This window comes from Heterocephalus glaber, unplaced genomic scaffold (assembly GCF_053883595.1).
Source record: "Heterocephalus glaber isolate CG9 unplaced genomic scaffold, H.glaber_assembly_v1.0 deba00001687, whole genome shotgun sequence".
NCBI lineage: Eukaryota > Metazoa > Chordata > Mammalia > Rodentia > Bathyergidae > Heterocephalus > Heterocephalus glaber.
In genome coordinates this window covers 300,835-328,260 of record NW_028258412.1, presented here as the reverse complement: position 1 = coordinate 328,260, position 27,426 = coordinate 300,835, and the positions used below count along the sequence as shown (strand labels likewise).

The following is a 27,426-nucleotide window of genomic DNA, read 5'->3' as shown; positions in this document are numbered from 1 at the left end:
AGGCTGTTGGTTTTCAAAGCCATCATGGAACTGAGAGGATGATGGGAATAGAGAGGTTAAAATACCACAAAGTTCACTGTTCTTACTGAAACTCAGCTGTTTTACTTGAATAAATATTCCCCAGATATCTGTGGGCCTTTGATAGTTTAAAGTTTTGAAAGAGTTGTTTTATTTGTTTGTTTGTTTGCTTGCTGTACTAGGAATTGAACCAAGGGCCTTCACACTGAGCTACATCCCCAGCCTTTTTATGTATTATTATTATTTTACTTTATTTATTTATTTATTTATGTATTTATTTATTTTGGTACTGGAGATTGAACTCAGGTCCTTGCGCTTGCGAGGCAGGCAGTGGAACCCCTGAGCTAAATCCCTGGCCCTTTGAAAGAGTTGTTGATTGTTTTTTTCCCCCTGTGCTGGAGGATGAACCCAGGGCCTGATGTATGCTAGCTAAGCACTCTATGAGCTACACCCCATCCTGTGAAAACTTTGCCAGCCCATGACTTTGCCAGTGTTTTCAACAGTTTTTCTGGAGGAATTTCCAAAGGCTCTTATTCCACAATTTTTGCTGATGTCACTTCTTCAGAGCAAGCCCTCAACTTTGTTGGGCTGGTCTTCTGAGGTGAATTAATGAAAAATACAGGGCCAATGTCCAGAAAGGGCAGCTCTGTACGTAGAAAGCAGGTTGATGGCTGCTTTGAGTGAGGGGTAGAACCAGAAGTGGGAATTGCAAACAGGCAGAAGAAAACGTTTTGAGTGATGGAAATGTTTTAAAACTGAACAGAGGTGATGCTGGTACAGCTCTATAATTTCATTAAAAAATCAAAGCCTGGGCTACATAGTGAGTTCAAGGCCAGCCTACATACATTGCAAGACTGTCTCACACACAAAAAAATATCAAACTAACGTTCCTCTAGACAATCCTCTTGGATCCTTCCTTATTCCTCCTCTTTCTCTTCTTACCTCTCTCATCTTTTCCCCTTTCTCTTCTCTCCTTTCTGTGCCACGATTTAATATTTCTCATTTTGCACTCCCTTTTTCTTAACATTATCTTTGCTCTTTCTTTCTCTACCTACTTCTCTCTTTGCCCTTCCTTTCTCCCATCACCACTATGTTGCTTACCCTTCCCCTTTAAAAACTAGAATTAAAATTAATCAGTGCAAACAAAAATATAGCATATGAAGAAGAGGAGCAAAGTGGGTCCCCAGGACCCAGGAAGTATCTGAAGTGAGAATTGAAGCCCACAGGAAGAGCAAAGAGAGAGACTTTAACGAAGAGGAGGGAGGTAGCAAGCAGCACTTTCTCCCAGAGCCCAGCCATGGGAACAGTGGGTCGAACTTGCAGACACATAGCGACTACTGGCAACCCCAGAGGCCTCCATGGAGAAAAACACTAGTGAAACAGAGCAGTGGATGCAGTGGACTGCAGTGGCTAGTGAGTTATTCGAGTTCAGACATCACTGAGGAGAGGGTGATTGGCCTGTAGCCATCTTGGAAAGCGTTCAACTGAGCTCAGAATTCAGAACAGCTATGGGCCAACTCCATATAGTGGCCCCTGGTGTCTCAGTGAGGGTGCTGAGTTCAAGTCAGCAAGAAGTCAGGGAGCAGAGTTCAAGCTGGCAGGAGGCACATGGAATATTGCAGGCTCAAAAAATCCAGTTCCAGTCTCATAGACAGAAACCAGCCTGAACTTCAGTGGAACTAAAGTTGTAGGCTGGCTGGGATTATCCGCCACCCCACTGTAAAGCTACGGCTGATATGCTGGGATTAATCAATTTGGCTCTGGACTCTGTCTACCCACATTGTCTACCAGTGACAGCAGAGACTGGATTTTTTTTCTTTTTCCTTTCTTTTTTTCTTTTCTCTTTTCTGGTTCTTGTTCTTGTTTTGTTTGTTGTTTTGTAATTGTTTGAACATGGTTTCTAATTTTTTGTTGTTGTTGCTCTGTCCTGTTCTTGTTTCTTCCTTTCTCTTTATCTCCTGTCTTCTTCACAGTTTCTCAAAGTTTGTATGATCTTTGTTTGTCCTCCAGCCTTGCTTCTAATCTCTTCCTCTTCTTCTATTTCTCTATTCCCCCAACCCCTTTTAAATCTTCTCCCCTAAGGATAAAATCACCATATATTAAGGGCTTATTTACCTCATACAATTTTCTTAATTGTTTTAGATTTTGTTATATAGTCACAAATCTAGTTAGATGGTTAAAGGTAGCAAATTAATAGTTATCCCTGTTTGTCACTTTCTAGGCTGTATTTCATGCTACTATTATTACTGACTGTATTTCTTTAGCCAGGATGACATAATTGTGCTAATCAGTTGTTTTTCCTGGTATACCAAGACTGAGATTGCCTAAAGGTCTTTTAAAAAACTTGGCCAGTGCCAAAGGCCAAGGAGGCAGAAATTTCTCATCTCCAATAAATTGAAGAGGTAGGATCTTGTATAGACACAAAATCCAAAAGCCAGCTACATCTGAAAGCTACACCCCTGAGAAGAAGTCATTTCCTAAGGGTTCTGAATACTGGCAATAAAGCTACTCACCATAAGCAATTTACAAGCATCAACCCAAGAATTAAACTTAAAAAAAAAAAGAAAATAAGACAACACTTAAACAAGATGCGACACCCCAGATTTTCAGCACACCAAAGGCAAACCTGGGGGGCAATAAGGTGGAACAATATGAAAGCCACCCACCTAGACCCTCTGAAATGATAAAGCAGAAGTAACAAAGCAGATGAATGAAGCTCTAGAAAAAAAATCAAAGCAGAAATAATTTCTCAGATAACTACAGAGATGGTGATCAGAATGAAAGAAATGCTTAGTGACTCTGGAGCAGTTACAGATGAAAAAATAGAGCTCAGGAAAATGATGGAAACCATGAATGCCTAGCAGAGGAAAGAAATGAAATCCATGAAACAGATTCAAACAGATATCCGGGAGATTAAAAACTCCATAAAAAGTACATGCAGCAGAATGAGCCAATATGAGGACAGAATATCAATACCTACTTTGAGAACCTGTATTCTAATAAGATGAAAAAAACAGAAGAAATGAACAGATTCCTAGATACGTATGAATTACCAAAACTGAAACAAGAAGATATAAAAATTCTACATAAACTAATATCAGCCAATGAAATTGAAGATGTAATTAAAAACCTACCAACAAAGAAAAGCCCAGGCCCTGATGGATTCACTGCTGAATTCTACAAGAAATCTATCTATTTATTTATTTATTTATTTGTATCAGGGATCAAACTCAGGACCTTATGCTTGCGAGGCAGGTGCCGGAACTACTGAGCTAAATCCCCAGCTTCTACAAGAAATTTAGAGAAGACCTAATGCCACTACTTCTCAAACTCTTTAATGAAATTGAAAGAGAAGCAATACTCCCAAATTCATTCCTGGAAGCAAGCATAACCCTGATACCAAAACCAGAGAAGGATCCAACCAAAAAAGAGGCCAACCTCCCTAATGAACATAGATGTGAAAATCCTCGATAAGATACTGGCAAACAGAATGCAGCAAATCAACAAGAAGATTATATACCACGACCAAGTAGGATTCATCCCAATGATCCAGGGAAGAGTCAATATATGCAAATTAATAAATTTAATACACTATATTAACAGAGCCAAGGACAAAAACCATATGAACCTCTCAATACAGGCAGAAAAAGTGTTTGACAAGGTCCAACACCCATTCCTGATAAAAACCCTACGGAAAATTGGTATAGATGATCATCTGATAAAGATTGTCAATTGATATAGATTGTCAATCTGATAAAAGCCAAACAAACCAACAGCCAACATCATACTAAAATGAACAAAAACTGAAAGCTTTCACTCTAAAATCAGGAACAAGGATGTCCACTGTCACCATTCTTTTTCAATATAGTTCTGGAAACATTAGCCAGAGCAATTAGAAAAGAGAAAGAAATAAAGGAATAAGGATAGAAAAGGAAGAAGTTAAATTATCATTATTTGTGGATGACAGATACTCTACATAGAAACTCCCCAAAACTCCACCAAGACTTCTAGATTTAATACCAAATTCAGTAGCATAGCTAGATACAAAGTCAACACTCAAAAATCAATAGCCGTCAGGTACATGAATAACAAACTCACTGAGAGAGAAATTAGGGAAATAACACCTTTCACAATAGCATCCAAAAAATGAAATACCTAGGAATTAATCTAATGAAGGAAGTAAAAGACCTCTACATTGAAAACTACAGTACTCTCAAAAAGGAGATTGAAGAGGATATCAGAAAATGGAAAGATATCCCTTGTTCTTGAGTAGGAAGGATAGATACAGTGAAAATGGCTATATTTCCAAAATTGTTATGCAGGTTTAATGCAATTCCAATCAAAATCCCAACAGCATATCTCAAAGAGTTAGGAAAAACAATCCTAAAATTCATTTGGAATCAGAAGAGACCTAGAATAGTAAAGGCAATTCTGGGCAACAATGGCAAGGCAGGGGGCATTACAATCCCTGATTTGAAATTATACTACAAAGCTACTGTGATTAAAAACAGCACAGTATTGGCAAACCGCCCCCCCTAGACCTGAGGATCAATGGAACAGATTAGAAGATGCAGAAACAATTCCAGACATACTCAGCTACTTTATCTTTTTTTTTTTTTTTTTTTTGGTACCGGGGCTCGAACTCAGGACCTTACACTTGCATGGCAGGCACCAAAACCACTGAGCTAAATCCCTGGCCCCAGCCACTATATCTTTAACAAAGGTGCCAAACACTTTCACTGGAAGACAGATACCCTGTTTAATAAATGGTGCTGGAAAACTGACTTTCCACATGCCAAAGACTGAAGCTAGATCCTTACCTTTCACCATGCACTAACCTAAAATCAAAATGGATCAAAAATCTAAATATTGAAACAGAAATACTAAATCTGCTGGAAGATAGAATAGGTAGCACCCTTGAAGACATTGGTGTAGGCAAAGACTTTATGAACAAAACCCCAATTTCACAGGAACTATCACAGAGAATCAACAACTGGGATCTCACCTTATCAAAAAGCTTTTGCACAGCAAAAGAAACCACCAATAGAGTGAAGAGACAACACACAGTGTGGGAAAAAAATTTTATCACCTCTTCCTCAGACAAAGGACTACTATCTAGAATATATAAAGAACTTTAAAAAATCAGACCCCCCAAATTTAAAGACCCAATCCAAAAAAGGGCATCTGAAATGAATGGGGACTTCTCAGATGTAGACATAGAAACAGCAAATAAATATATGAAAAATGTTCAACATCACTCATAATTTGAGAGATGCAAATTAAAATTCTGAGATTCTATCTCACTCCAGAAAGGATGGCTGTTAGCAAGAAATCAACCAGTAACAAATGCTGGTGGGGATGTGGGGAAAAAGGAGCCCTTCTCCACTGTTTGTGGGAGTGTAAACTGGTGCAATCACTGTGGAAATAAATAAAATTAAAACTAGAGGTTCCATTTGACTCAGCTATTCCCCTTCTTGGTATCTTCCTGAAAATATTAAAAGCATCTTATCACAGTGACATATGCATACTCATGTTTATAGTGGCATGGTTTGTTGTAGCTAAAGCTTGGAAACAGCCCAAAGGTGTACCATCCAAGGAATGGAGAAAGAAGATGTGGGGTTTTTTTATACAATGGAGTACTACTCTGCCATAAAGAAGGATGAGCTTGAGAGATTTCTAGCTAAATGGATGCACCTTGAGCCCATACTCTCAAATAAAGTAAATCTAACACACATGTTGACTACCACATTGTTTCTCTGGTGCGAGAAACTGGAAATGAAAACAAGGACTAAAATGTATAATAGACATTGGGAAATGGGAAGAAAATATTCAAATGGGAAAGGGAACAAGGAAGGGGGGAGGATGAAAGGAAGGAAGGGACAAGAAAAAAAGCAAAACTAGAAGAAAAAAATGGAAACAAAGCTTTTGCATATAGAGAATGGAGGGAGGGCTTGAGGACTGGAAGGGGAAAAAAGAAGCGGCAGGGTATGTCATGTACAAATACCCTAGATGAATGTTATCATTATGTATATCTAAAATGTGCCAATAAATGTTTTGCTTTAAAAAAAAAGAAATCAGTGCAATGCATGCATTTTAGGTCATAAAAATCATACCTCAAAATAAAAATAATTTAAAAACCTGTTGAAGTGACCACTGGAAACCTACTCGGCCAACATATCCTGGTGTGGAGGAATCTGTGTTTGGTGGCCACTCCGGTGGGTGAGCAGGAAGAAGTGAGAGGTGAGATGGAGTCAGGCCACCTGAAAGTGGATGGCCTACCAAGGCAGGAGGCAAGCAGTGACACCAATTACAGTGACACAAGGCACAATAGGGGCAGTGTAGGCCCAAGGACTGGGAGGAGTCTGTGTGTAGGCAGGGTCAGAGGCTTGAGGGGCAGGGGGACTTCAGACCAATTCTGAGGGCCCCACATACAACAGGAGGTGCTATGGTTTGGATGTGTTTTGTTTTCCAAGGGTTCCAGTGTTAGAAATGTGGTCCTTAGGGCCACAGTGCTGAGGTGGTGGGACCCATTGGAGTGGGCCTAGTGCAAGGTAACTTGGTCATTGCAGTCACTGCCTTCTGAGAGATTAAGGTAGTTCTTGTGGAACCTTGGTTAGTTCCCTCAAAAGTGAATTGCTGGGCTGGGGATTTAGCTCAGTGGTTCCACCGCCTGCCCCGAAAGCTCAAGGACCGGAGTTTGATCCCCAGTACCAAAAAAAAAAAAAAAAAAAGGAGTGAATTGCTATGGAAGAGCAGGAAGAGCAAGAAGCCCCTCCCCACTGCCTGGCTTCCTGTCTCATCATGTGACCTTTCTCACCATGATACCACGTGCTCTGATGTACTCAGCCAGTGGGGTCCTCATCAGAAGCTGAACTGATGGGATCACCCAATCTTCGACTTTCACCCTCCCAAACTATGAGCTAAATAAACTTCTTTTTTATCCTACTCAGCCTTGGGTATTTTGTTATAGCAACAGGAAACAGATTAATACAAGAGGCAAAACCCCAGGGGTGGAGTGGGTAGGTGGACAAAACATATCAAGTGAGGAAAGGGTCAAGGTCAAAGCCCTGGCAGATATCTTCAAGAGTGGAAGAAAAGATGTCCAGCAAAGAATCGAGAGGCAGGAAGCAGACAGGAGAGGACTATTTTCAGGAGAGAACTCTCTGAGCGAGGGAGTAATCAACCTGCCAGGTGCTCCAGAAAAATCAGTCAAGTAAGAGAAGGACTCAGATTGCCCACATGGGCTTTGGAGGCCCAAGAGAGAACTCTGAAGTGGAGGGGCACGAGTGATATGCTGAGCTGCAGGAGAAGCAGGACAAGCCAAGTGGCTGCTGGGTGACAAGTTGTTCTCTCTGACTAGAGTATGCTTCAACCTGACAGGAAGACACCCTTGGGAAGGGAGAGGTCCAGAAACTCTTCATTGGCCTGCTTTGTGTTCCCAGTGTCCAGCCACATGAGTGTTCTAGTTAACCTGCTTTCAGACTCATCAGCTCACCTGAAGTGGGTACTTTACTGTCAGGTTTGAAACCTCACCTCTCATGCCTGGATAAATCACCTGTACAGGACAGGGGCGGACCAGGCCTGGACATACACTTAGGTCTATGATCAGATTTGGTGTCCCCTGAGGTGATTACAGCCTTGCTCAAGTCTGCAGTCTCAGCCTCGCCGTGAGGCGTCAAATGGTCCGCAAGCTCCCAGGCACAGGGTGACTTCCTGGCCCCACTCCTGCCTGGAATTGAGTGGTAGTGGGCCTGGCTTCCTGCCTACAGAGCTGGGAGACTTCCAGATACATGTTTTGTGAGAGCTGCTGGAGTGTGGAGAGAGGTCCATCTTGAAGTCCTTCCTCTCCAAGAACCCAGAGCAGGGGAGGGCTCTCAGCCCCAGGGTGGCAGATCTATGCCTGACATCAAAGGGTGGGTAGATAAAGTCCAGTGCCAGCTGAGTCAGGGCTCGGGCCTGAGATTTTGCTCCAAAGGCACAGGACTCAGCAAGGTGTAAGGGGCAAGTTCAGCCCACTAAGGACATGGGGTCTGCAGAAAATCTCTATTGGGACCAAAGTCCTGGCCAAGGTCACAGGGCCCAGGATCACAGAGTCCCAGGGTTCCAAATAGCCTGGGAACCAGCAACACTGCAGCACAGATATGTAGTCTTTCCCCGCAAAAGAAAATGTTACTGTGTTATAACATTGAGAGTTAGCTTATAATTTTTTTTTTCCAGTGCTTGAACCCAAGCTGTCACTCAGGCTAGGCAAGCACTCTACCCTCAAGCTTGGCTTCTCTCAAGCTACGCCTGCAGCTGGAGAATTGGTTTCAATATATAGCCAGCCCCGTGTATCCCTAACTTTCATAACTGTAGATTCAACCAAGTGGGGGGCAAAAAATGTGGTGGAAGGACGTACACGTGTAAATACTGAATAGCTTCTCTGGTGTGAAAAACTGAAAGTGTAAATAAGGTTCAAATGGTATAATTGACAATGTGAAATAGAAAGAAAAGATCCAAAGGAGCTGGGGAAGTGGGAAGGTTAGGGGAAAGGAACAAACGGAAAAGAAAAAATATGAGAAAAGGAAAAAATGGAAACAAAGTCTCTGTAAATAGGGAAGGGTGGAGGGATGAAGGGAGGGCAGGGAAATGGGGAAAAAATAAGAACTAAATACATCATGTAAAGGTACAAGATCCCAACAATGAATGTAACTGTATTGTATACCTAAAATGTACCAATAAACTAAATCAAAATTTAAAAATGGCAAAAAAAAATGTAGTGGGGCCCATGATGCCTGCGTCTATACTGAGAAGGTATGGACTTTCTTTTTCTTGCTATTATCCCTAAAGAATACAGTATAACCACTATTTACAGAGCATTTACATTATAGTAGGTATTATAAGTAACCTAGAGATTACTTAAAGTATACTGGAGGATGTGTGTAGGCTCTGTGCAAATACTGTGCCATTTTATATAAGGGACTTGAGCAACTGTGGAGTTTGGTATCTGAGGGGATCCTGGACCTAAATCCTGGCAGATTGTGAGGGATCACTGTCATTTCATTGGGTGAGGAAAGAAGCACATTGAAAAAATTATTTTTGTGCAAGCAACTATTTTAAAAACACATTATAATTAGATTCTTCTCTTATGCCACATATATTCCAAAAGGAAAAAGTCCATAATCACAGGTTTGCTTCTGAGTCATCTGCAGCATTTTTTTCCAAAATTCCCAGGCTTCTCTCCTTACCCCCCACCTCATCTTCCAGGGCTCCGGAGAGATCTGGATAGAGGGAGTCATGGATATTCAGAGTTAGAAAAGCACTTTAGTATTTTATTTTTACTTATGTTGCCTCTTTTTTATGTTACTCACTCCTGCCTCAGCCTCCCAAGTACTGGCATTATAGGCTCGCATCGTTGTGCTTGGCTTCTCCCAGTACTTTCGATGCACACCCTTACTAGGAATCACCAAGTTTAAGAGCCAAATGTACCAAAACAGAGGGGCACAGAGGAAAATGTTTGTTTTCAGATAGGATAGGCAATTCTAAGCATAAGCGCAAAGGAGACAACTTCATTTGCCATAAAGATAAAAGGATAGATTTAATCATATAAAAATTAGATTTTTTTTTAAAAAGGGCAAACTGTGAGACCATATATAAGGGATATGAAGAACTTTCATACAATATAGCAACAAAGAAAAGAGAAACATTCCTGTAGATAAATAGGCAGGTGTTATGGAAAGACAATTCATAAAAGACATCAAGTACAAATAAGCAAGAAACATGAAAAGAGGTGGTCTCAGCAAGCAAACACATAGACTTTGTTTTAAAGTGAGGTTCCGTCTTCAGCAACCACAATGGCAAAGTACCCCGAAGTCCTGCCATGTACACACTGGGACGCTGGGCACTGAGCCCCACCCCCAGCCCACAGAGTCCCTCTGCGAAGAGCATGAGCAGCCAGCCTGTCCCCAGCTGCCTATGACCCTGGCAGTGAGGTCCAGAGCCCTCTTGGAGCCATGACTTCTATCCAGGCATTTATCCTTAAGGAACTTTAATAACTGAGTACAGTGGTCTTCTTCAAGAATGCTTCCTTTCTCAGGAAAGGAAAAAGGAACAAGCATAAGTGACCAACAGGTAACTCATCGGGTGGGATGAAGGCAGCTACTGGAAGCGTATCTTAGGTGGTTATTAAATAATACAAAACACCTTATAACTGCAAGTAATGCACAGGCCTGTGAGTTAAATCTCCAGCACCTCCCCAAACAATAAGTGAACTAAACAAGGGTCAACACTAAATATTTCAATTTAAAAAATAAATCTATGGCTGTTTGCCAAAATCCAGGACTTTTTGGTAAAACATGCATGATAATCTCTGTCCAATGGAATTCTGGGTAATTTTTATTATCTTCCCTATGACAGCTGAACTTCCTAAAGTTATCATGCTCCCACCACCCCAAGAAAAGTACATTCCCCAAGGCTCTGCTTCAGTCCATCCTGAACCTCCTGTGTGCGTAGCTCAAGTCTCCTTATTCTGGTGGTCACCCAAGCACATCTGTTTCTGCCACGGGGTGCTGACTGAGGCTCACCTTCTCAGCTGTGCAGCCCCTTACAAGACAGGGGCGCACACTGCAACCTGGTGCTCTGGGCACAGGTAACTACCTGAGGATGGGAGACGCTCAGGAGAGGCCGCACAGGAAGGAGCACAGAGCAGGGCCTTGAGGCCCCGGCTGGGGCAGGGCTGGGATCAGCAAGGTCAGAGCCAAGGGCAGCCCAGCCTTATGCACGGCACATGTTGAGACATCATTAAAACAGAACCAGAAAGATCTCTCCAGGCCTGTCTGACCTAGCCAGTGTTTCCTCCCCTTCCCCATCTCCCTCCCCTCCTGCCCATCTTATTTCCTCCTCCTTCCCCTCCTCCCTCTCTCCTTTCCTCCTTATTCTCCTCTCCTGCCCTCCTCTCTCTTTCCTCCCTGCCTCACCTCCTCCTCTCCATCCTCCCTTTCTCACTCCCCTTTTCTACTTCTCCTCCTTCCCCTCTTTCCCTCCAGGCTGGGGCTGTGCTCCATGAACAGCAGGTGCTGCTCCCCTAGAGAGTTTGGGGGACCCCTCTGAAGTGCTGCTCCTTCCCTTGGTGCTCTTCTGTCTTCAGTCACTGTTGTGGGATTTCTGCTTGGAGGGGGAACTGGTGGCTGTTTGTAACTAACTAACCCCCCTGGCCCTGGTGGCCCAGAGAAGCCTCCCCAAGGACCTTTGGCTTCCAGAGCCCCAACAGAGAGGAGTTGGGTAAACCTGACAGAGAGTGCCTGAGAACAGGGAGCTGGCCTGAAGGAATGGAGGGAGCCATGAAGTTGTGGCCAGATACAGTGGTGGCTATGGATATCATTGCAGGAAATATATGAAAATTCAGCATTTGCTTGATATATTTTGCACAAATTTTAAAAATCAGCTGCATTTAAATTCCAGTTTTTGAGTCATGCCAATGCTTTAACCAGAAAAAATCTCTCTCTATCCACAGGGTCCACCTGCCTACCCACCTACCTGCCCTCCACCTGCACTAATGCCGTAGACAGGAAGAGGAAGGGCTCTTTTTTTGAGTTCTGAATATTATCATCCAATTTAAAAATAAATCCATGCCTGGGAGAATGCAGAGTGGCATGGCCACTATGGAAAATAATATGGCCATTCCTCAAAAACTAAAAATGGAGTTACCAGATGATCAGTAATTCCAATTCTGGGTATACCAAAAAGAATGGAAAGCAAGGGACAGTTGCACACCCACATTCATTGCAATACTGCACACAATGACCAAGCGGTAGAAGCAATCCAAGTGTTCATGAACAAATGAATCGGTAATCAAAATGTGCTATAGGGCTGGGCATTTAGCTCAGTGACACCACACCTGCCTCACAAGCGCAAGGACCTGAGTTCGATCTCCAGTACCAAAAAAAGGTGCTATATGTGTGGAATAATCCTCAGCCTTGAAAAAGCAGGAAATTCTGACACCTGCTATACAGTGATGGTGAACCTTTTAGAGCTTTCAATAATAACAAACAGCCCACTATGGCACATGTGCCATGCATTCACTACCACTGTGCTACACCATGGATGAACCTTGAGGACATTACACTCAGTGAAAAAAGCCAGTCATAAAAAGAGAAATACTGTGTTATTCACTTGGGGGAGGCACCTAGAGTAGTCAAATTCACAGAAACAGAGAGTACAGAGTTGGTCACCCGAGGCTGGGGGAAGGGCCTGGGAGTGATTGTTTAGAGGTACAGAGCCTGTAACTGGGGTGAGGAAGAAGTCCTAGAAATGGATAACAGTGCAAATGTACTTGACACTACTGAGTTGGTTAAAGTGCTAACTTCTGTTATGTGTATTTCAACACAATCAAAAAAATTAAAAAATGGAAAGTATGTGCATTTGTGCATTTGGGGAGGTGAAGCAGAGCAATGCCAGCAATGCCATTCACCTTAAGGATGGGGATCGATGCAGTGTACTTACTGGGGTGCTGGGGGGACACGGTGATGAGGGGCCAACTGCACCATCTTAACGGGCTTTGACCAGGTCCACGAGGCTCCAAGGCAGAACTTCCCCCTGGGCACTGGGCAGCTGTGTCACACTATCTCAATGGTACTTGTGGAATTATAATTTACAGAGGGGACCAAGTGATGGCACAGAGAGGATAATGCCTTGGAAAAAAAGAACTTCAGCCATGAACAAAGGAGACTGCTGACGTGGTGACTCATGCCTATAATCACAGCTACTCAGAAAGCTGAGCCAGAAAGATCCAAGTTCCAGGCCAGCCTGGGCAACTTAGCAAGACCCTGTCTCAAAATAAAATAAAAAGGACTGGGGATGTAGCTCAGTGGTAGAGAGGACTAGTTTAGCATGGGCTAGGTCCTGCGTTGAATTACCAGTACCACAAAATAAAAAGGGAAAGAATTAAACATTTCAGAGGCTTAAGAAAAAAAAATAAAAGGAACATATTACTTTCATTTGCTGAGCGGAGGGGCACACTTTCCATGGCCACAGGGCCACATGAAGAAGCACCAAGGACACAGAAAAGAGCCCATCTCTGGGCTCGGGAAAGGCAAGGTGGGGCGGGAACCGCTAGGGATGGAGCAGTCAGAGCAATGCTAGGCTGGGGATTATGGGGTAGTGACCTCCAGTTTTCTGGCACCTGGGCCCTGGGTGATTTAGAACAGAGAAATCTCCTCTTGATGTATGGTGTGGGCACAGGATCAGTTTGCATATGAACAGTGGCTCCAAGGCAAGTTGCTTATCACCTCTAGGAATTCACTAGCTCTAGGGGGGAAATAGAAAAGACATGATTCATGCACAGCAGCCTCCAGCTGCACAGCATCCTGTCTGTCTAAGCACCTCTCTGGGAGCCACACTTGTGAACAACAGTTTAAAAACCTTTATTGACAGGTCCTTGTGCACAGACAGGTGCTCCCTGATGCTGGCTGAATGAACTCCTGTGCAGACAGCACAACCCCACCAATTTGAGTCCAGGGACCCTCTCTCACTCTAGCTTTCTGTGCCTGGGGCACAAACTCCACACACGCCATCTTTTCCCTCTTAACAGACCTCCACTCATTGCCAGCCCTGGGCCCTGCTGCCTTTTACCCTCATTATCAAATAGATGACTCCTCTTCCAATTCTCTGAGACCTGGCCGCTTAACAGTGACTCTTATATGTTTCACTGCAGGAAGACTCGGTGTGTGGTGGGTGCTGGGAAATCTCCCTGATCGAAAAGGAGATTGGGGGAATTGTCCTCAGGCTATAGGCAGCCTCTTAAAAGGTGCGGGAGCCTGGTCACACTCCTGTGCCAGCCTCAGCAACACCTCTGCCATGGACCGGAGCTCTGTGGCCTCTAACTACATGGTCCCCTGTGGAATCAGAAGCTCAGCCTTCCTTCCGGCACACTTGGATTGAGAGGTAGAAATAAGGGTGTGGGGAAGGCAAAGTCCAACCAGAAGCAACGCTTTGTCATCTTTTTTGTTCAGGAGCAGGTGCCTAGAGAATAGCTAGCTCATCACAAGCCCAGCCCACGGGGCATCCAGCCCAGACAGGCCATCAGGGGCTCCAACCCGAGAGCCAGTGCTGGTACAAAGCAGCTCAAGCCTCTGCCCTAGGCTCCTGTTTGTGCCTCTTGGAAGAGTAAAGACGTGTTTCCATTTCAAAGTTGTCTGTTCATTTCAGTGGCAGAGGCTCCCAATTTTCCTTGAAATTTTCTCCAGGATGCAGGACTCAGGTGTCCTGCCTGGGCCCTTCCCACACGTGTCCTGGGCAGGGAGGTGTGTGTCAAGATTCAGCCTCTGTTCCTGAGGGACTTCAGGTAGCAGAGAGCCAACCGCAGGGAGCAAACACTGCACTGGAGACAGACAGGGCTGTGAGAACCTGGAGCTGGGCCTAGAGAGAGAGGTTGTGAGGTCAGCGGGCCAAGGGCAGCCAGCCGGGCTTTGCAGGCCAAGCCAGTGAGGAAGGGTAGGACAGGGTGGAAGAGTGTGTGGTTGCCCTCCCTCCTCAGAACCGCCATTCTGCTCAGCCTGTCCTCAGGTTGTAAGGGTGATCCCGGTCTCTTGCCAGTGGCTGATATGGCCACAGTTCTGCCAGAGGCATAGGGAGTCTACAGTGGGGCTTCTAAAACTCACTCCTTCCTGTTGGGAGCAATGCTACATAATTCTAGGGATAAATCATTTGGTTAGCCTAGCTCTCTTGCCTACAGCCCAGCTACAGAATAACTCCAGTTTGGCCTCCGGTCACAACTGAGACTTCAGTGATCCAGTGATGCTGTGATTCTCCAGGACTAGAAACATCCTGGGAGAACAAACATCTGCTCAGTTCCTCATTGTTCTTGGACTGATTAACATCTTGTTTGCCGGAGATGTACTGAACTCTCTGCAAGCCTTCCGTTACACCTTGTTTATCCCAATGTGAACTATTGAACTCTCTGCAAGTCATCTGTTACATTTGTTTCTCCCGATGTACTGAATAAAAGGTGTGGTAAACTGGGGGCTTTTGTCTTTGCCGCCCAGAGCAGCACTGATCAGACCGAAAGCTCAGCTTCTTCTCGGTCTCATTTTTCTACCTTTCCTGTAATTCGCCGTGTGCTGCCGTGGCTCGCAGGAGACCAGGACTAACTGCAGAGGTTCTGGTAACGTCCCCTTCCCCTGTCCCCTACACCTTCCTGAGCCACTTGCACATCTGGGATGATGCTTGGGAACTACAGCAGTCACTCTGTGACAATGAAGAAAGTATCCGAGGGTGCAGAGAAGAGACAAAAACAACTACACCCTTGATGTTGTCACTAATCCAGAGAACCAGGGCGCCTTGGACTGGGGCTCCTATTATGTGAGATGTGAGTATCCTTGCTATGTAAACTGTGTAGCCAGGTTCTTCTTTCTCTTGTCAAAGGCAACCTAATCTATGCTGCAGACCTGAGAAACCAGAACTCCATGAGGCTGGAAAACAACTTGTACAGGGGTGTGGCTAAAGCTGGAGCCATGGAGGTGGCTGGGGTCATGCCTGGGAGGACCTGATAATGCTCTTTGGGAATCCAGGACCAGGAGGCTGCTCCATTCAAGCCTGATCACAAGGAGGAAGCTGGACAGGTGTGGTCTGACGGATGAGGTGGCGATGGTGGGGGAACTTAGCACTGTGAAGAACGTGGATAAGAGACAAGGGGACTCACAGGGCAGAGCCTGGTTGTGCATGGACAGAGGACTAGGCAAGGGCAGAGCTAGGTTCCCTTCCTAAGGCCTGGAGACTCGAGTCACTGCAGGAGAAAGAGAGATTACAGATGCCGGAGTTAAGGGGACAGGGTGAGAGTCCATGGGGCAAAGCAGGCAGAGAGAGGGGTCTGAGCAGCAGTGGAGAGGACCCGAGGCAGCTGGGTGGGTCATGATTGGGGGGGGGGGGAGAAAGCTTGGTCCTTTTTCCCATAAACATTTCCTGACTCTGGCTCAGGGTGGGGTCAGGAACCATTTTCTGGAAAGGCCAGAGAATAAATAATTTAGACTTTGCAGGACAACAGGCCAAACTGAGGATATTCATAGATTCTTACTTCACAAGACAGAAAAAAGCTCCACAGAATTTTTTTTTTTTTGGTACCGGGGATCGAACTCAGGTCCTTGTATTTTTGAGGCAGGCGGCAGAACCACTGAGCTAAATCCCCGGCCGTCCTCAGACATTTTTATCAGTGAAGACCACATGTAATAATAGTACAGTTTTTATAGGTCTCCTAATGAAAAGAACAGAGATATTTAATTTAAAATTTTTAAATTGTCATAAAATACAACCAACACATAATTTACCACTTTAACAATTTTTTTTCCCCTATTAACTTTATTGGTACATTTTAGGTATACAATACAGTTACATTCATCTTTGGGATCTTGTACCATTACTTGAGTCTCTTGGTTCTTATTTTTTTTCCCCTTCCCTTGCCCTCCCTTCACCCCCTCCACCCTTCCCTATTTGCAAAGACCTTGTTTCCATTTTTTTCCTCTTCTCATATTTTTTCCTTTCCCTTTTTTCCCTTCCCCTACCCCTCCCAATTCCCCTGCTCTTTTAGACCTTTTTTTCCTGTTACACAATATCAGTTATACATTTTTTAAATTACAATATTAAGATCTAGGAGACATTACCACAGATTTTACAGAATTTAAAAGGATATAGAAAGCATATTACAATCGCTTCTCGGACTTTTGGCTAAGATCAAGTGTAGAAAGCATATTACAAAAATCTTTTTTGAAATAAATTTGACAACTTCTAAGAAGTAACTTAGAAAACAAATTAATGAAACTAACTCTGGAGGAAATATAAAATTTGAATAGCACCTATTAAAGAAAGTATATTCCTAGCTTGAAAACCTACCTATATGACAACAGCAGGCTCATAAACATTTTAACTGATAAATTATATCAAACAATTAAAGCAGAAAAAAGAAGGAACACTTCTCCCCTCATTTTAGGAGCTCAATATTGTGCTAATCCTAAAATTGGATAAAGATAATAGAAGAAAAAAGTATGAACATAGATAGAAATTTGTTTAACAAAACAAACTCTTAGAAGTCAGATCTGGCAGGATGTAGAAAGTGGTTTTGTTATAGGGATGGCAGTGTTGGTTCAGCATTGGAAGATCCACCCCCAAAAGTCATCATTTTAACAGAGGAAAGGAAAAAACCATATGATCCTGTCACTAGTTGGAGAAAAAGTATTGGACCAAATTCTACAGCTGTTCATGGTAAAAGCTATCAGGAGACTAGAAGTAGAACAGAAACTTCTCAACAAATTAAAGACATGTACTCCATACTTGCAGCAAGAACACCTTGTATGAATGGAGAAGATACAATGCTTTCTCCTTAAGGTGGGGAACAAGGGCAGATATGCTTACTCTTTATCTGTCCATTAAACTTTGAAACCTAGGCCCCACCAAAATAGTCTGGCAATAAAATGACACAACTAGGATAAGATTGGCATGGCAGAAGCAAAATCTTTATATGTAGATGAAATGATCATCTACAGAGAAAATACTGAGAAATCTCTAGGAGCCCCTAGAACTTGTACTTGAATTTAGCAGGATTAGAAAACACAAGGTATATATAAAAATTCAGGTCTGTGTATACTTGTTATAAATGAAGAACTGGATATTGAAATTTAAAAGTTATGTAGGAGTACAAAGGACGCAGAAAAGCCAAAAACAAAAACAAATACAAAAACAGTGTTGGAAGACATTTAGCACCCAATTTTAAGACTTCTTCTAAAGCTACAGTAATCAAGGCAGTGTTGGTGTAAGGAAAGACATACAGATCATTGGAATAAAACAGAGAATCTAGAAATAGAACCACACGTATATGGTCCACTGAGTTTTGAAAGATTATTTAACATTAGCATTTTATAGAATATAAACTCAATTCAAGAGCCGAGGAAGAGAGAGTGTCTTCAGCAAACGGCACTAGAACACCTGGTATCTGTATATAAAAAAATTAACCTCAACCCTTTTTTTCCATACATGAAAATAACTTGAAGGGATCTATGAACCTAAATAAGAAAGCCTAAAAGTATAAAACTTTAAGAAGAAATTATAAGGGAAAATATTTATGAATTCAGAGTAGGCAAGAACTACCTAGGATACAAAAAACATGATGTATAAAAGAAAAAAATTGATAAATGAGATTCCATCAAAATTTAGACCTTTAAATGACATCATTAAAATGAAAAGTAGTCCTTAAACAGACCGTATTTACAATGTATACAACCTATGGGCAGAATATATAAAGAATTCTTAGAGCTCATTAATAGACAACCCAATTAAAATGTAGACATAAGAAGATGATAAATAGCCAGTATAGCACAAGGAATGGTGTGCAACTCTAGAATCAGAAAAATACTTATCAGTACAATAATAAGATTGAATTATACACTCATTAGGGAGATGAAGTCAAAAGTTTTAAAAGCCTTGTCATGACTTTTTCTTTTTGTTGGATTCTCCCCCTTTGCGTTTAATTTGTCACGCCCAGTGGATTCATTCTGCTGGGCTTTCTGGGGTTGTGATCCTCATTGTCTTTTCCTAGGGTATTGTCCAAAATTTTTTGGAGTGCCGGTTTGGTATTCATGAAGTTCCTGAGGTGCTCTTTATCATCAAAGTATCTTATTTCTCCATCAATTTTGAAAGATAGTTTTGCAGGGTACATCAGTCTGGGTTGGAGGCTGTTTTCCTTTAGGGCTTGAAATACATCACTCCAAGCTCTTCTTGCCTTGAGGGTTTGCATTGAGAAGTCTGCTGTGATTCTGATGGGCTTTCCTTTGTATGTGATTTGTTTCTTTTCTCTCACTGCTTGTAGAATTTTATTCTTCTGTTGGATTTCTGGAATCCTAACTATTATATGCCTATGTGTAGATTTTTTTTGATTAAGTCTAGCTGGAGTCCTATATGCCTCACTTATCTGTGTGTCAAGTTCTTTTCCCCACCTTGGGAAGTTTTCTGCCATCACTTCTGTGAAGAGTTTTTTTATGTCATCTGCACTCTCTCCTCTTTCTTCATTGACTCCAATCAGTCTTATGTTATTCTTCTTTGCATCGTCTAGCAGCTGCTAGATTGACTTCTTGTGTTCCCTTACAATTTTAAAGCAATTTTTCTTTTCCTCCTCACTAATTGCAGTCTTATCTTCTATATGTGAAATTCTATCCTCACATTGGTTCTTTCTGCTGCACAGACTTTCGATGGAGTTTTTAATCTCTTGGAAATCTGTTTGTATCTGTTTTATGGATTCCATTTGTTTCCTATGTTGGGATTCCATCATATTCCTCAGATCCTCTATTTTTTTATCTGTGTCCTCTCTAGATTTATTAGTCATGTCTTGCACCATGAGCAAAATCTTTGCTGTTATCTGAGTAATTATTTCTGATTTCATTTTTCCCAGATCCTCCTTTGTTGCCAGTTCAGGTGGTTGAGCATCAGAGCGTTCCATCTCCTTTCCCTTTGGGGTTGCTGTAGGTGATCCAGAAGTCTGTTTTTGAGGCTTGTTTATGTGTCTTCTCATTTCCATGTGCGGGGTGCTTCTGGCACCCACGCGGCTCACCTTCTCTGCCCTAGGAGCTTGGGATGGCAGTGGGGGAGCTTCCTTCCGGGTGCTGGGACCAGCTCAGCTTCACTGCCCTAGGAGCCTAGGATGGTGGTGGGGGGGCTTGCTTCCAGGTGCTGGGACCGGCTCACCCTCTCTGCCCTAGGAGCCTGGGATGGAGGCGGGGAGCTTCCTTCCGGGTCCACTTTAACAATTTTTAAGAGAATTGTTCAGTGGCATTAAAGTATGTTCAAGTTGTTGTGCAACCATCACCACCCTCCATCTCCAAGACTGTCATCATGCAAAACTGAAATGTCCCTCAGCTCCCGGCCTTTGCCTACGTTAGGTAGCTCATATAAGTGGAGTCATACAGTGTTGGTCTTTGTGTGACTGCCTTTATTTCACTGACAAAAATAAACTCAAGGATCATCCATGGTGTAGCATGTGTCTGATATTCATTCCTTTTGAAGGCTGAATAATATTCCACTGCATTGACATACATTTCCATCATCTAATTATGTGTAGATACCTAGGTTTTTTCCACCTCTTGGCTATTGTGAACAGTGCTGCTATGAACAACAGTGTATAATTACCTGTTTTGATTCTTTTGGGTATACACTCAGAGGCAAAATTTCTGATTTATATGATAGTTCTATGTTTAATTCTTAAAGGAACCACCATACTGTTTTCCACAGTGGCTATACCATTATACATTCCCACCGATAGTGCACAAGAGCTCTGATCTTTCCACATCCTTGCTGATATTTGTTATTTTTGGATTTCTTTCTTTTTTTCAGGGATGGGGAGAAGTATTTTGTTTAATTGGGATTTAAAATATTTCGTTTTGCAGTACTGGAGATTGAACCCAGGGTCTTTGTACTGAGCTGCATCCTTAGCTCTTTATTTTTACTTTTTATTTTGAGACAGGTTATCACTAAATCAGAGTTGCCCAGCTAGGCTCAATCATGCAATTCTCCTGCCTCAGCTTCCCAGAGTACTGGGATTACAGGTGTGAGCCGCCATGCCCAGCTAAAGTTAGTGTTCTTTATCATCAAATTGAAACTTTTCTTCTGTCACTGCTGATCTTTTTTTTGTTTGTCTTTTCTTCCTGATTTACATTTTTCCTTCCTGAGCTGGGGATGTAGCTCAGTGATAGACTCCTTATGTAACTTGCTTGAGGCTCTTTGTCTGATGCTCAGCACCACAATAATAATAATTTCTTTGCTTTCATCCTCTGCTTATTGTTTGATTTTCTCCTAGTTTAATGTTGATTTCTAAAGTGATTTTTAAGTCTGATATGGTGGGGCACGCCTGTAATTCCAGTAGTTGGGAGGCTGAGGCAGGAGAATTGGCATAAATTCAAGGCTAGCCGGGGTTACATAGTGAGTTCAAGGCCAGCCTGAATTACATAGCAAGACTTCGTCTCAAAAAAAAAAAAAAAAAATACCAAAAGAAAAAGAAAGAAAGAAAAGACAAAAAGACGATTTTAACAGCATTAAAAAAAATTCTTTAAGGTTCCTTCAACTCATACTCTTTTTAAAAAATGTTTTAAATTTAAAACTTTAGGTATGCTATTATATATTTTCTATCGATTTCTTAACTTTTTGTTTGTTTGGAGATAACTAGGCCATAGTTCCACCAGGTGTTTACTTTTTTGTGCAGGGCTGGAATGGAACTTAGGGCCTCGCTCATGCTAGGTAAGCACGCTCTACTACTGAGTGACACCCCTAACCTTTCCCATTAGTTTTGTAGTGCGTCCTTCTAGCGTGCTTTATGTCTCTCTCTGTAGTCCTTGCCCTGCTCCTTGTGGGCTCATCTTCCTGTCCTCATCCTGCCTTGGGTTCCCTCTTTCCCACACCCTGCTGCATACACAGACCCCGTGCCACATGGGGTCCTAACCCACCCAAGGCATTAATGGGTCCCTGAGGCAGGACTTCACCTCACTGGGTCCCTGTATTATCCACGGGCTTTTGGTCTTACTCCTTCACTTCCTCGATGCTTGCTAAGTTTAGATAGGGAATTAGAAATAGAAACCAAAACCAAAAAGTACACTTCTCCCTCCTCCTTTAGCCTTGCCAGAAACTCCCTTCCTTTCAAAAGGCTGATCCCTTCTCTCCACCTGTGTCCCTTGTCTGGGAAGTCCAGGGCTCAGGGCCTGGGCTTTAGGGTCATTGAAGTTACTAGGCCTGTTCTCCAGGTGCCTTGGCTAATGAAGATGTGAACATATTGTGGAATTTGCCTTTTCTATAGGACACTAATCATATTGGATTAAAGCACAATTTAAGGACATCATTTACATTCAATTATCTTCTTAAGATCCAATTTCTACCCAGGTGTGGTAGAGCAAGACTGTAATCCCAGCACTTTGGGAGGCTGAAGCAGGAGGATTCCAACTTCAGGTCCCACCTAGGCAATTTAGCCAGACCTTGTCTCAAAAAATAAAAAGGGCTGGGGATGTAGCTCAGTGGTAGAGCGCTGTCTGGTTCAATCCCTAGTACCAGAAGAAAAAAAAATCCTATTTCCAAATACTGTCATGTCAGACATTCTACAGCCCCACGCTTTAGGACGGCAAAATGTGAACTTTGGAGGGGACACAATTCAGCCCACAACAACGTGTGATTCATTCACAGCACCCGACACAGGATGCGGACTAACACACGCACACACGCCACGCAGTGCACGCTCTGCAGCGTGGTTCAGTGGCTTCACCGTGGACGTCTGCAGCCGGGCCGCCCACCGCCTGTCGCGCGCCCATTTGTCCACCAGAGAGCACCGGGCGCTCGCGAACAGAGCGCCCGGATGTCACTCGCTGGACCGGATCGTAGGTGCGGAAGACATGGAATGGATTCTGGAAAGCTTCAGAGAAGCCGGCAGATTCAAGTGGTGGTTTACTGGCCCGCAGCCCCAGGGAAAGCGCTGCTCTGTTTCCTTCTCTTACACTCTGCGATGCCCCAGCCACCCTGCAGCCCCTCCACCCAGGCTCCCGGACACCTACCTGCTCCATGACTGCTCCGGGAGCAAGGCCGGGGAGGAGAAGCCGGCTGTCGCCTCCCTCCGCTAAGGGGAGCACCGCCAGAGGTGACCGTGGGCTTGGGCCGGGCCGAATTTAATCCTGGTTTTCTTTGGGGGGCCACTTTCCACTCTACACAGTCAAAGTGCCCATTCCCTCCCTAAGAAAAGAGATCCGTTGCTTGGCCCGGTGATTGTCGTCAGAAATGACGAGCACAGACTTCAAAACAGCTGAGAGCAAATTTCAAAATGTCTCACCGTAAAAAGAATGAGAGGTAAGTGAGGGGCCGAATGTGATGGTTAGCATGATTAAATCATTCCATGTTGTAGACATACCCCAGAACATCACACTGTACCTCATAAATGTACACAATTACAAGTTGTCGATTGTAAATAATATTAATTTTAAAAGGAAAAGAGAAATGTCTGGCTGGTTTTATCCATTCTCTCGGGGTCTGTAATTTAGGAGCCCCCTAGCCACTCCCATCCTCCCAGTGACTGGTCTTGGCACTGCGTGGAGCTGTTCTCTGGCGTGAGAGTGTTCAAGGGCTACACCGAGTCAGCGCCCAGCCCAACCTGGGCTGAGAAACTACACAAATGAAGTAGGACATTTGTAATAAATTGACTGCAGACTATTGTCAGTCTTGTTTTGAGTATGAAAAAGTGTAAAATGCTAATGTTAACAAGGACAGTTTCAAACTTCTAAAAGCAGCCCTCCGACGCCCACATTCTCAGCAGCATTATTCAGTCAGAGGCAAAGCCTCCCAATATTCCTCAACACACAGTGGATAAACAAAATGTGACATAGACGATAAAATACTATTCGGCCTTAAAAAGGAAGACAATTCTGATACAAGCTATAACATGGACATACCTTGAAAACATTATGCTAAGTAAAAATAGATCCACAAAATATATATTCCCACTTATGAGTCATCACAATCATAGACAGAAGGTGGAATGGTAGTTACCAGGAACTGGGGGTCGAGGGGAGGGAAAGCTAGGGTTTTGTGGAGACAGAGCTTCCGTTTGGCATGGTGGCAAATGTTTTGAGATGGAAGGTGGTGATGGTTGCACAAGTACATGATTGTGCTCAATACTAGTGAGCTGTACCCTCAAGAATGGTTAAAATAATACAATTTATGTTATGCATATTATACTGCAATAAAAAATAACCACAAAAAGTACTCCCCTGGTAGGTAGCATTTGGAGAGGACCATGAATACTAGGGGTTGGCATTGTCCTCCCAGCTTAATGAGGGCATCTGCTGGGTCTGATGATTACACACACTGCTGTGGAGCACCGCATGAGAGACTCTAGTTGCTCTAGAGTGTTCTTGACTTCAGCCAGACTCATTTCTCCCACAGAGAAAGGGTGAAACTGGCCTGTACCCCAACTCGGGGTGTGTTCATACACTTTTGTTCCACTGGGCAGCAGCCGCTCCTCTGACCCGTACACTGCACTTCCCCGGTCAGTCAAAGTCTCTGCAGCTGACCTCTGCTCTGCCCTGCCCAAATGTGAAAGGGCAGAATGTGTGGTCCAGGGCTGGGGATTTAGCTCAGTGGTTCCACCACCTGCCTCGCAAGCACAAAGTCCCGAGTTTGATCCCTGGTACCAAAAAAAAGAATCAAAATGTGTGGCCCACTTTTTTCTGTTCCTATGACAGAATAGCCAAGCTGTGTAAGTTTTCAAGAATAGAGGTTTATTTGGGCCTTTAGTTCTGGAGGCTGGGAAGGACAAGAGCATGATGCCAGCATCTGTTTGGCTTCTGCTGAGGGCAAAAGGGTGGGCAGGTATGAGCGGAAGAACAATTCACCCTGATGGTAAGCAGTCCAAGCCCATGAGAGAAAAAACTCATTAACTTGAGAAAGGCAAGAATAAAGGCATGAGGCTTCACTGTCATGACCCAAACACCGCCCGACACTGCCACAATGGCAATCAAATTTCAACATGAGGTTTTTTGGGGGGAAAACCATAGCCAAGCCATCACATCCATCAGGCTATTCGGCAGCCTGCTCCACTGCTAGATCAAGGTAGTCTTAGAAGAAGAAGGGGGACTGGGGGATGGAGGATTTAGACTCGTTTGCAGAGCCCACTCTTTACAAATGCTTCTCCCTGGCAGTGCCACACAACTCCAGACCATCCCTCTATATGTGTAGCCCTGCCTCAGGGATTCTTAGCTGGGCCCTTGAGTCCCCAAGGGCCCCATGGATAGTGAATAGGGCACCTGTGAGCTTGGCTGGGGAAAATGAATCTTTATCTTCACTCACCCCTAACTAAGGCTTAGGATTTCCTCTGTCTATGAATGTAGACAAGAGGTGACAACAGTTTTAGGGGGTTCATAGGGCTTGCTGGGCAACTTATAGGGTCCATGGTCCACCAAAAATGTTAAGGATTGCTATGGCTCCAAATATTTGTAGGGAACCAAGAATCCAGGAAGGAATGGTCCTCCTAAGATACTAGGTTAGGGAGTCAGCAAGTCAGCAGTCCCCTAGGAAAGGGGGATATAAAGCAGGTAGGAGGGTACTTCATGGAAGGGAACCCCTTTCCTGCAAATGCTTCCCCTGCTCATGCCAAGGGCTGAGGAGAGGAGGAAGCCCACGTGGCAGGGATGAGAGTGAGTGTGAGGTCTCATCTGTGTTCAGTTGATGACAAGGGTGACTGCTCCAGGCCAGAGACAGAGCAATGGAAACCTCTCTCTCAAACTCTGGGTCCTGGCCCAGCTGGCAGAAGGGGAGCTGGGGGGCAAAGAGACAGAAGAACAGGGAGGTGATGTGGTCAACACTTCAGGAAAACAGATCCCCGGGCCAGAGATTTAGCTCAGTGGCTTCGCTGCCTGCTGCACAAGCACAAGGACCCAAGTTCGATCCCCGGTACAAAAAAAAATAAGAATAAAAAAATAAAAAATATAAAACAGATCCTCCCAGACTGCCCAAGAGCGTCACAGCAACACCCCAGTGTAGTCACCATGGAGAGTGGCTTGGTGGGGTGTGAATAAGTCCCTAGATGTTCTGTATCTTCAAAAGGGAAAGAGAAGTGGGTGCCACCTTTTCAGGACTGGTTCTGTGCTTTGCAGGGTCACCAGAACCTGCTGAGGACAGGAGAAGTGGCCACACCCTTAATGAGAGGTGCACTGAGCCAGTCCCAGCCCTCCCTCCCCCAGTCAGTGCAGGATGTGGAGGCTACGCGCAGCAGGGTGCAGCCTGGCCCTGAGCATGCTGGCTGAAGGCCTGCATCCACCCACTCATGCTCAGGGTCCTCAGGACTGGGGGCCTGCTGGCAGAGGCCTGGATGGCCACCTTTGTAGCCCAGCCACCAGGCCAGGATGCTCCCTGGACACCTGTGGCTGCCTCAATACCCTGTTGCCTCATCTGGCCTCTGCCACCAGCCTGCCATCTCTACAGGTGAAAACCTGAGGCACTGTGATTTCAGGGGTTCCTGAGCCCTGTGGAGAAAATGCACAGCAAATGAGCTTTGTCCCAGCAGGAGACATAGTGCCATTGGCTGTGAGCTCAATGTTGCAGAAGCAATCGTCTGCACACCCTCAAGAGCTGTTTTCCAAGACCCTCAATGGATCCCTGAAACTCAGTGGAGTACCAAACTCTAAATTATATACTATGATTTTTTTCAATATACATACATGTATGAATATCCAAATTGATGCCATTTCCATCCCTAAGTAACTGTGCATTATGGCCTCAACTTTTATAGTTTCAGCTGTGACTGTAAAATTAGCTAAATTTTTTCTCTTTTTAAAAGTTTATAGAAGATTCATTCTTACTATAGATCTAAGTAAGCTCAGCATATGATTTTTTTCCTTATTAATAACTTTCAGAATTAAAATGATTAAAACAAATAATTGATAATTTGAAATAGGAAGAATAGGTCCAACGGGGTAGGGGTGATTGGAGGGGAAGGGGATAGGAAAGGAGGGAAAGGAAAAATTATGAGAAAAGAAAAAAATGGAAACAAAGTCTGTGTAAATAGGGAAGGGCACACAGGTAATGGGGAAAAATAAGAACCAAGATACATCATGTACAGGTACAAGCACCCAATGATAAATGTAAAAGTATTGTTTACCTGAAATGTACCAATAAAAGAATTTAAGGGGAAAAAAAAAAGAAAAGTAGAAAGTAATAGAAACTTATAGAAAAATGAGTAAACAAAACTTGGTGATTAGAAAAAAAAAAAAGAACTTTCACTTTTCCACTTAAAGGAAGCCCTCTCCTCCTTCTCCCGTTTTGCCCTTTAGCCTCCTGAACCCCAAGTCACAGCTTCAGTAGGTCTTTACCCGACACACCAACTGGGCAGGATATTTTCTTCTCTGTGACAATGAGACAATCTCGTTGTCCCAAAAGCAGAACACCTTGCTCTTTTTAGGAAAGATCACTGGGAACCATAACTACCAAAAGCAAGTATAGGTTTCCATGAAGAAATGCTGATGCTACAGGAAGTTCACTTGCCACATACATTTCCATGAGTAAGTAATAAATGACCCCAGGTGGGGCTACTGGAAATGATTTGAGGAAGTTTGGAAAGGGGCAGATACGTGCGCGTGCGCGCACACACACACACACACACACACTCACACAAACACACACACACAGAGGTCAGACTGGGGACAAAGGCCACTATGGAGTTTTGGGCTTCTCATCACTAGAGGGGCCTGAGCCCTCCTGAATGCCCTGCTTTTGCTTCTGGGAAGTTGCACAGGGATTCAAATGCTCCAGAAGGTACTCAATTGTTACCCTCTGCTTCAGGAAGGGAGGCCACCTCAGAAAGCCCAAAGGTCAGGACCTTAAAGGTAAAGGGCTGAGGGGTTGATACGTAATGGCTTCATCTGGCAGCCA

The 27,426-nt window shown here is 43.8% G+C and overlaps 1 long non-coding RNA gene across 1 annotated transcript in view; it reads right to left on the bottom strand.

Annotated features, from left to right (window-relative positions):
- LOC147821925 (uncharacterized) overlaps nucleotides 1-25,700 on the bottom strand; it is a 35,051-nt gene extending 9,351 nt beyond the window's left edge. Inside the window, exon 1 of the long non-coding RNA XR_015446312.1 lies at nucleotides 22,563-25,700. This is a non-coding gene — a long non-coding RNA (uncharacterized LOC147821925). The remainder of the gene's footprint in view (nucleotides 1-22,562) is intronic.
- Nucleotides 25,701-27,426: the final 1,726 nt, after the last annotated feature.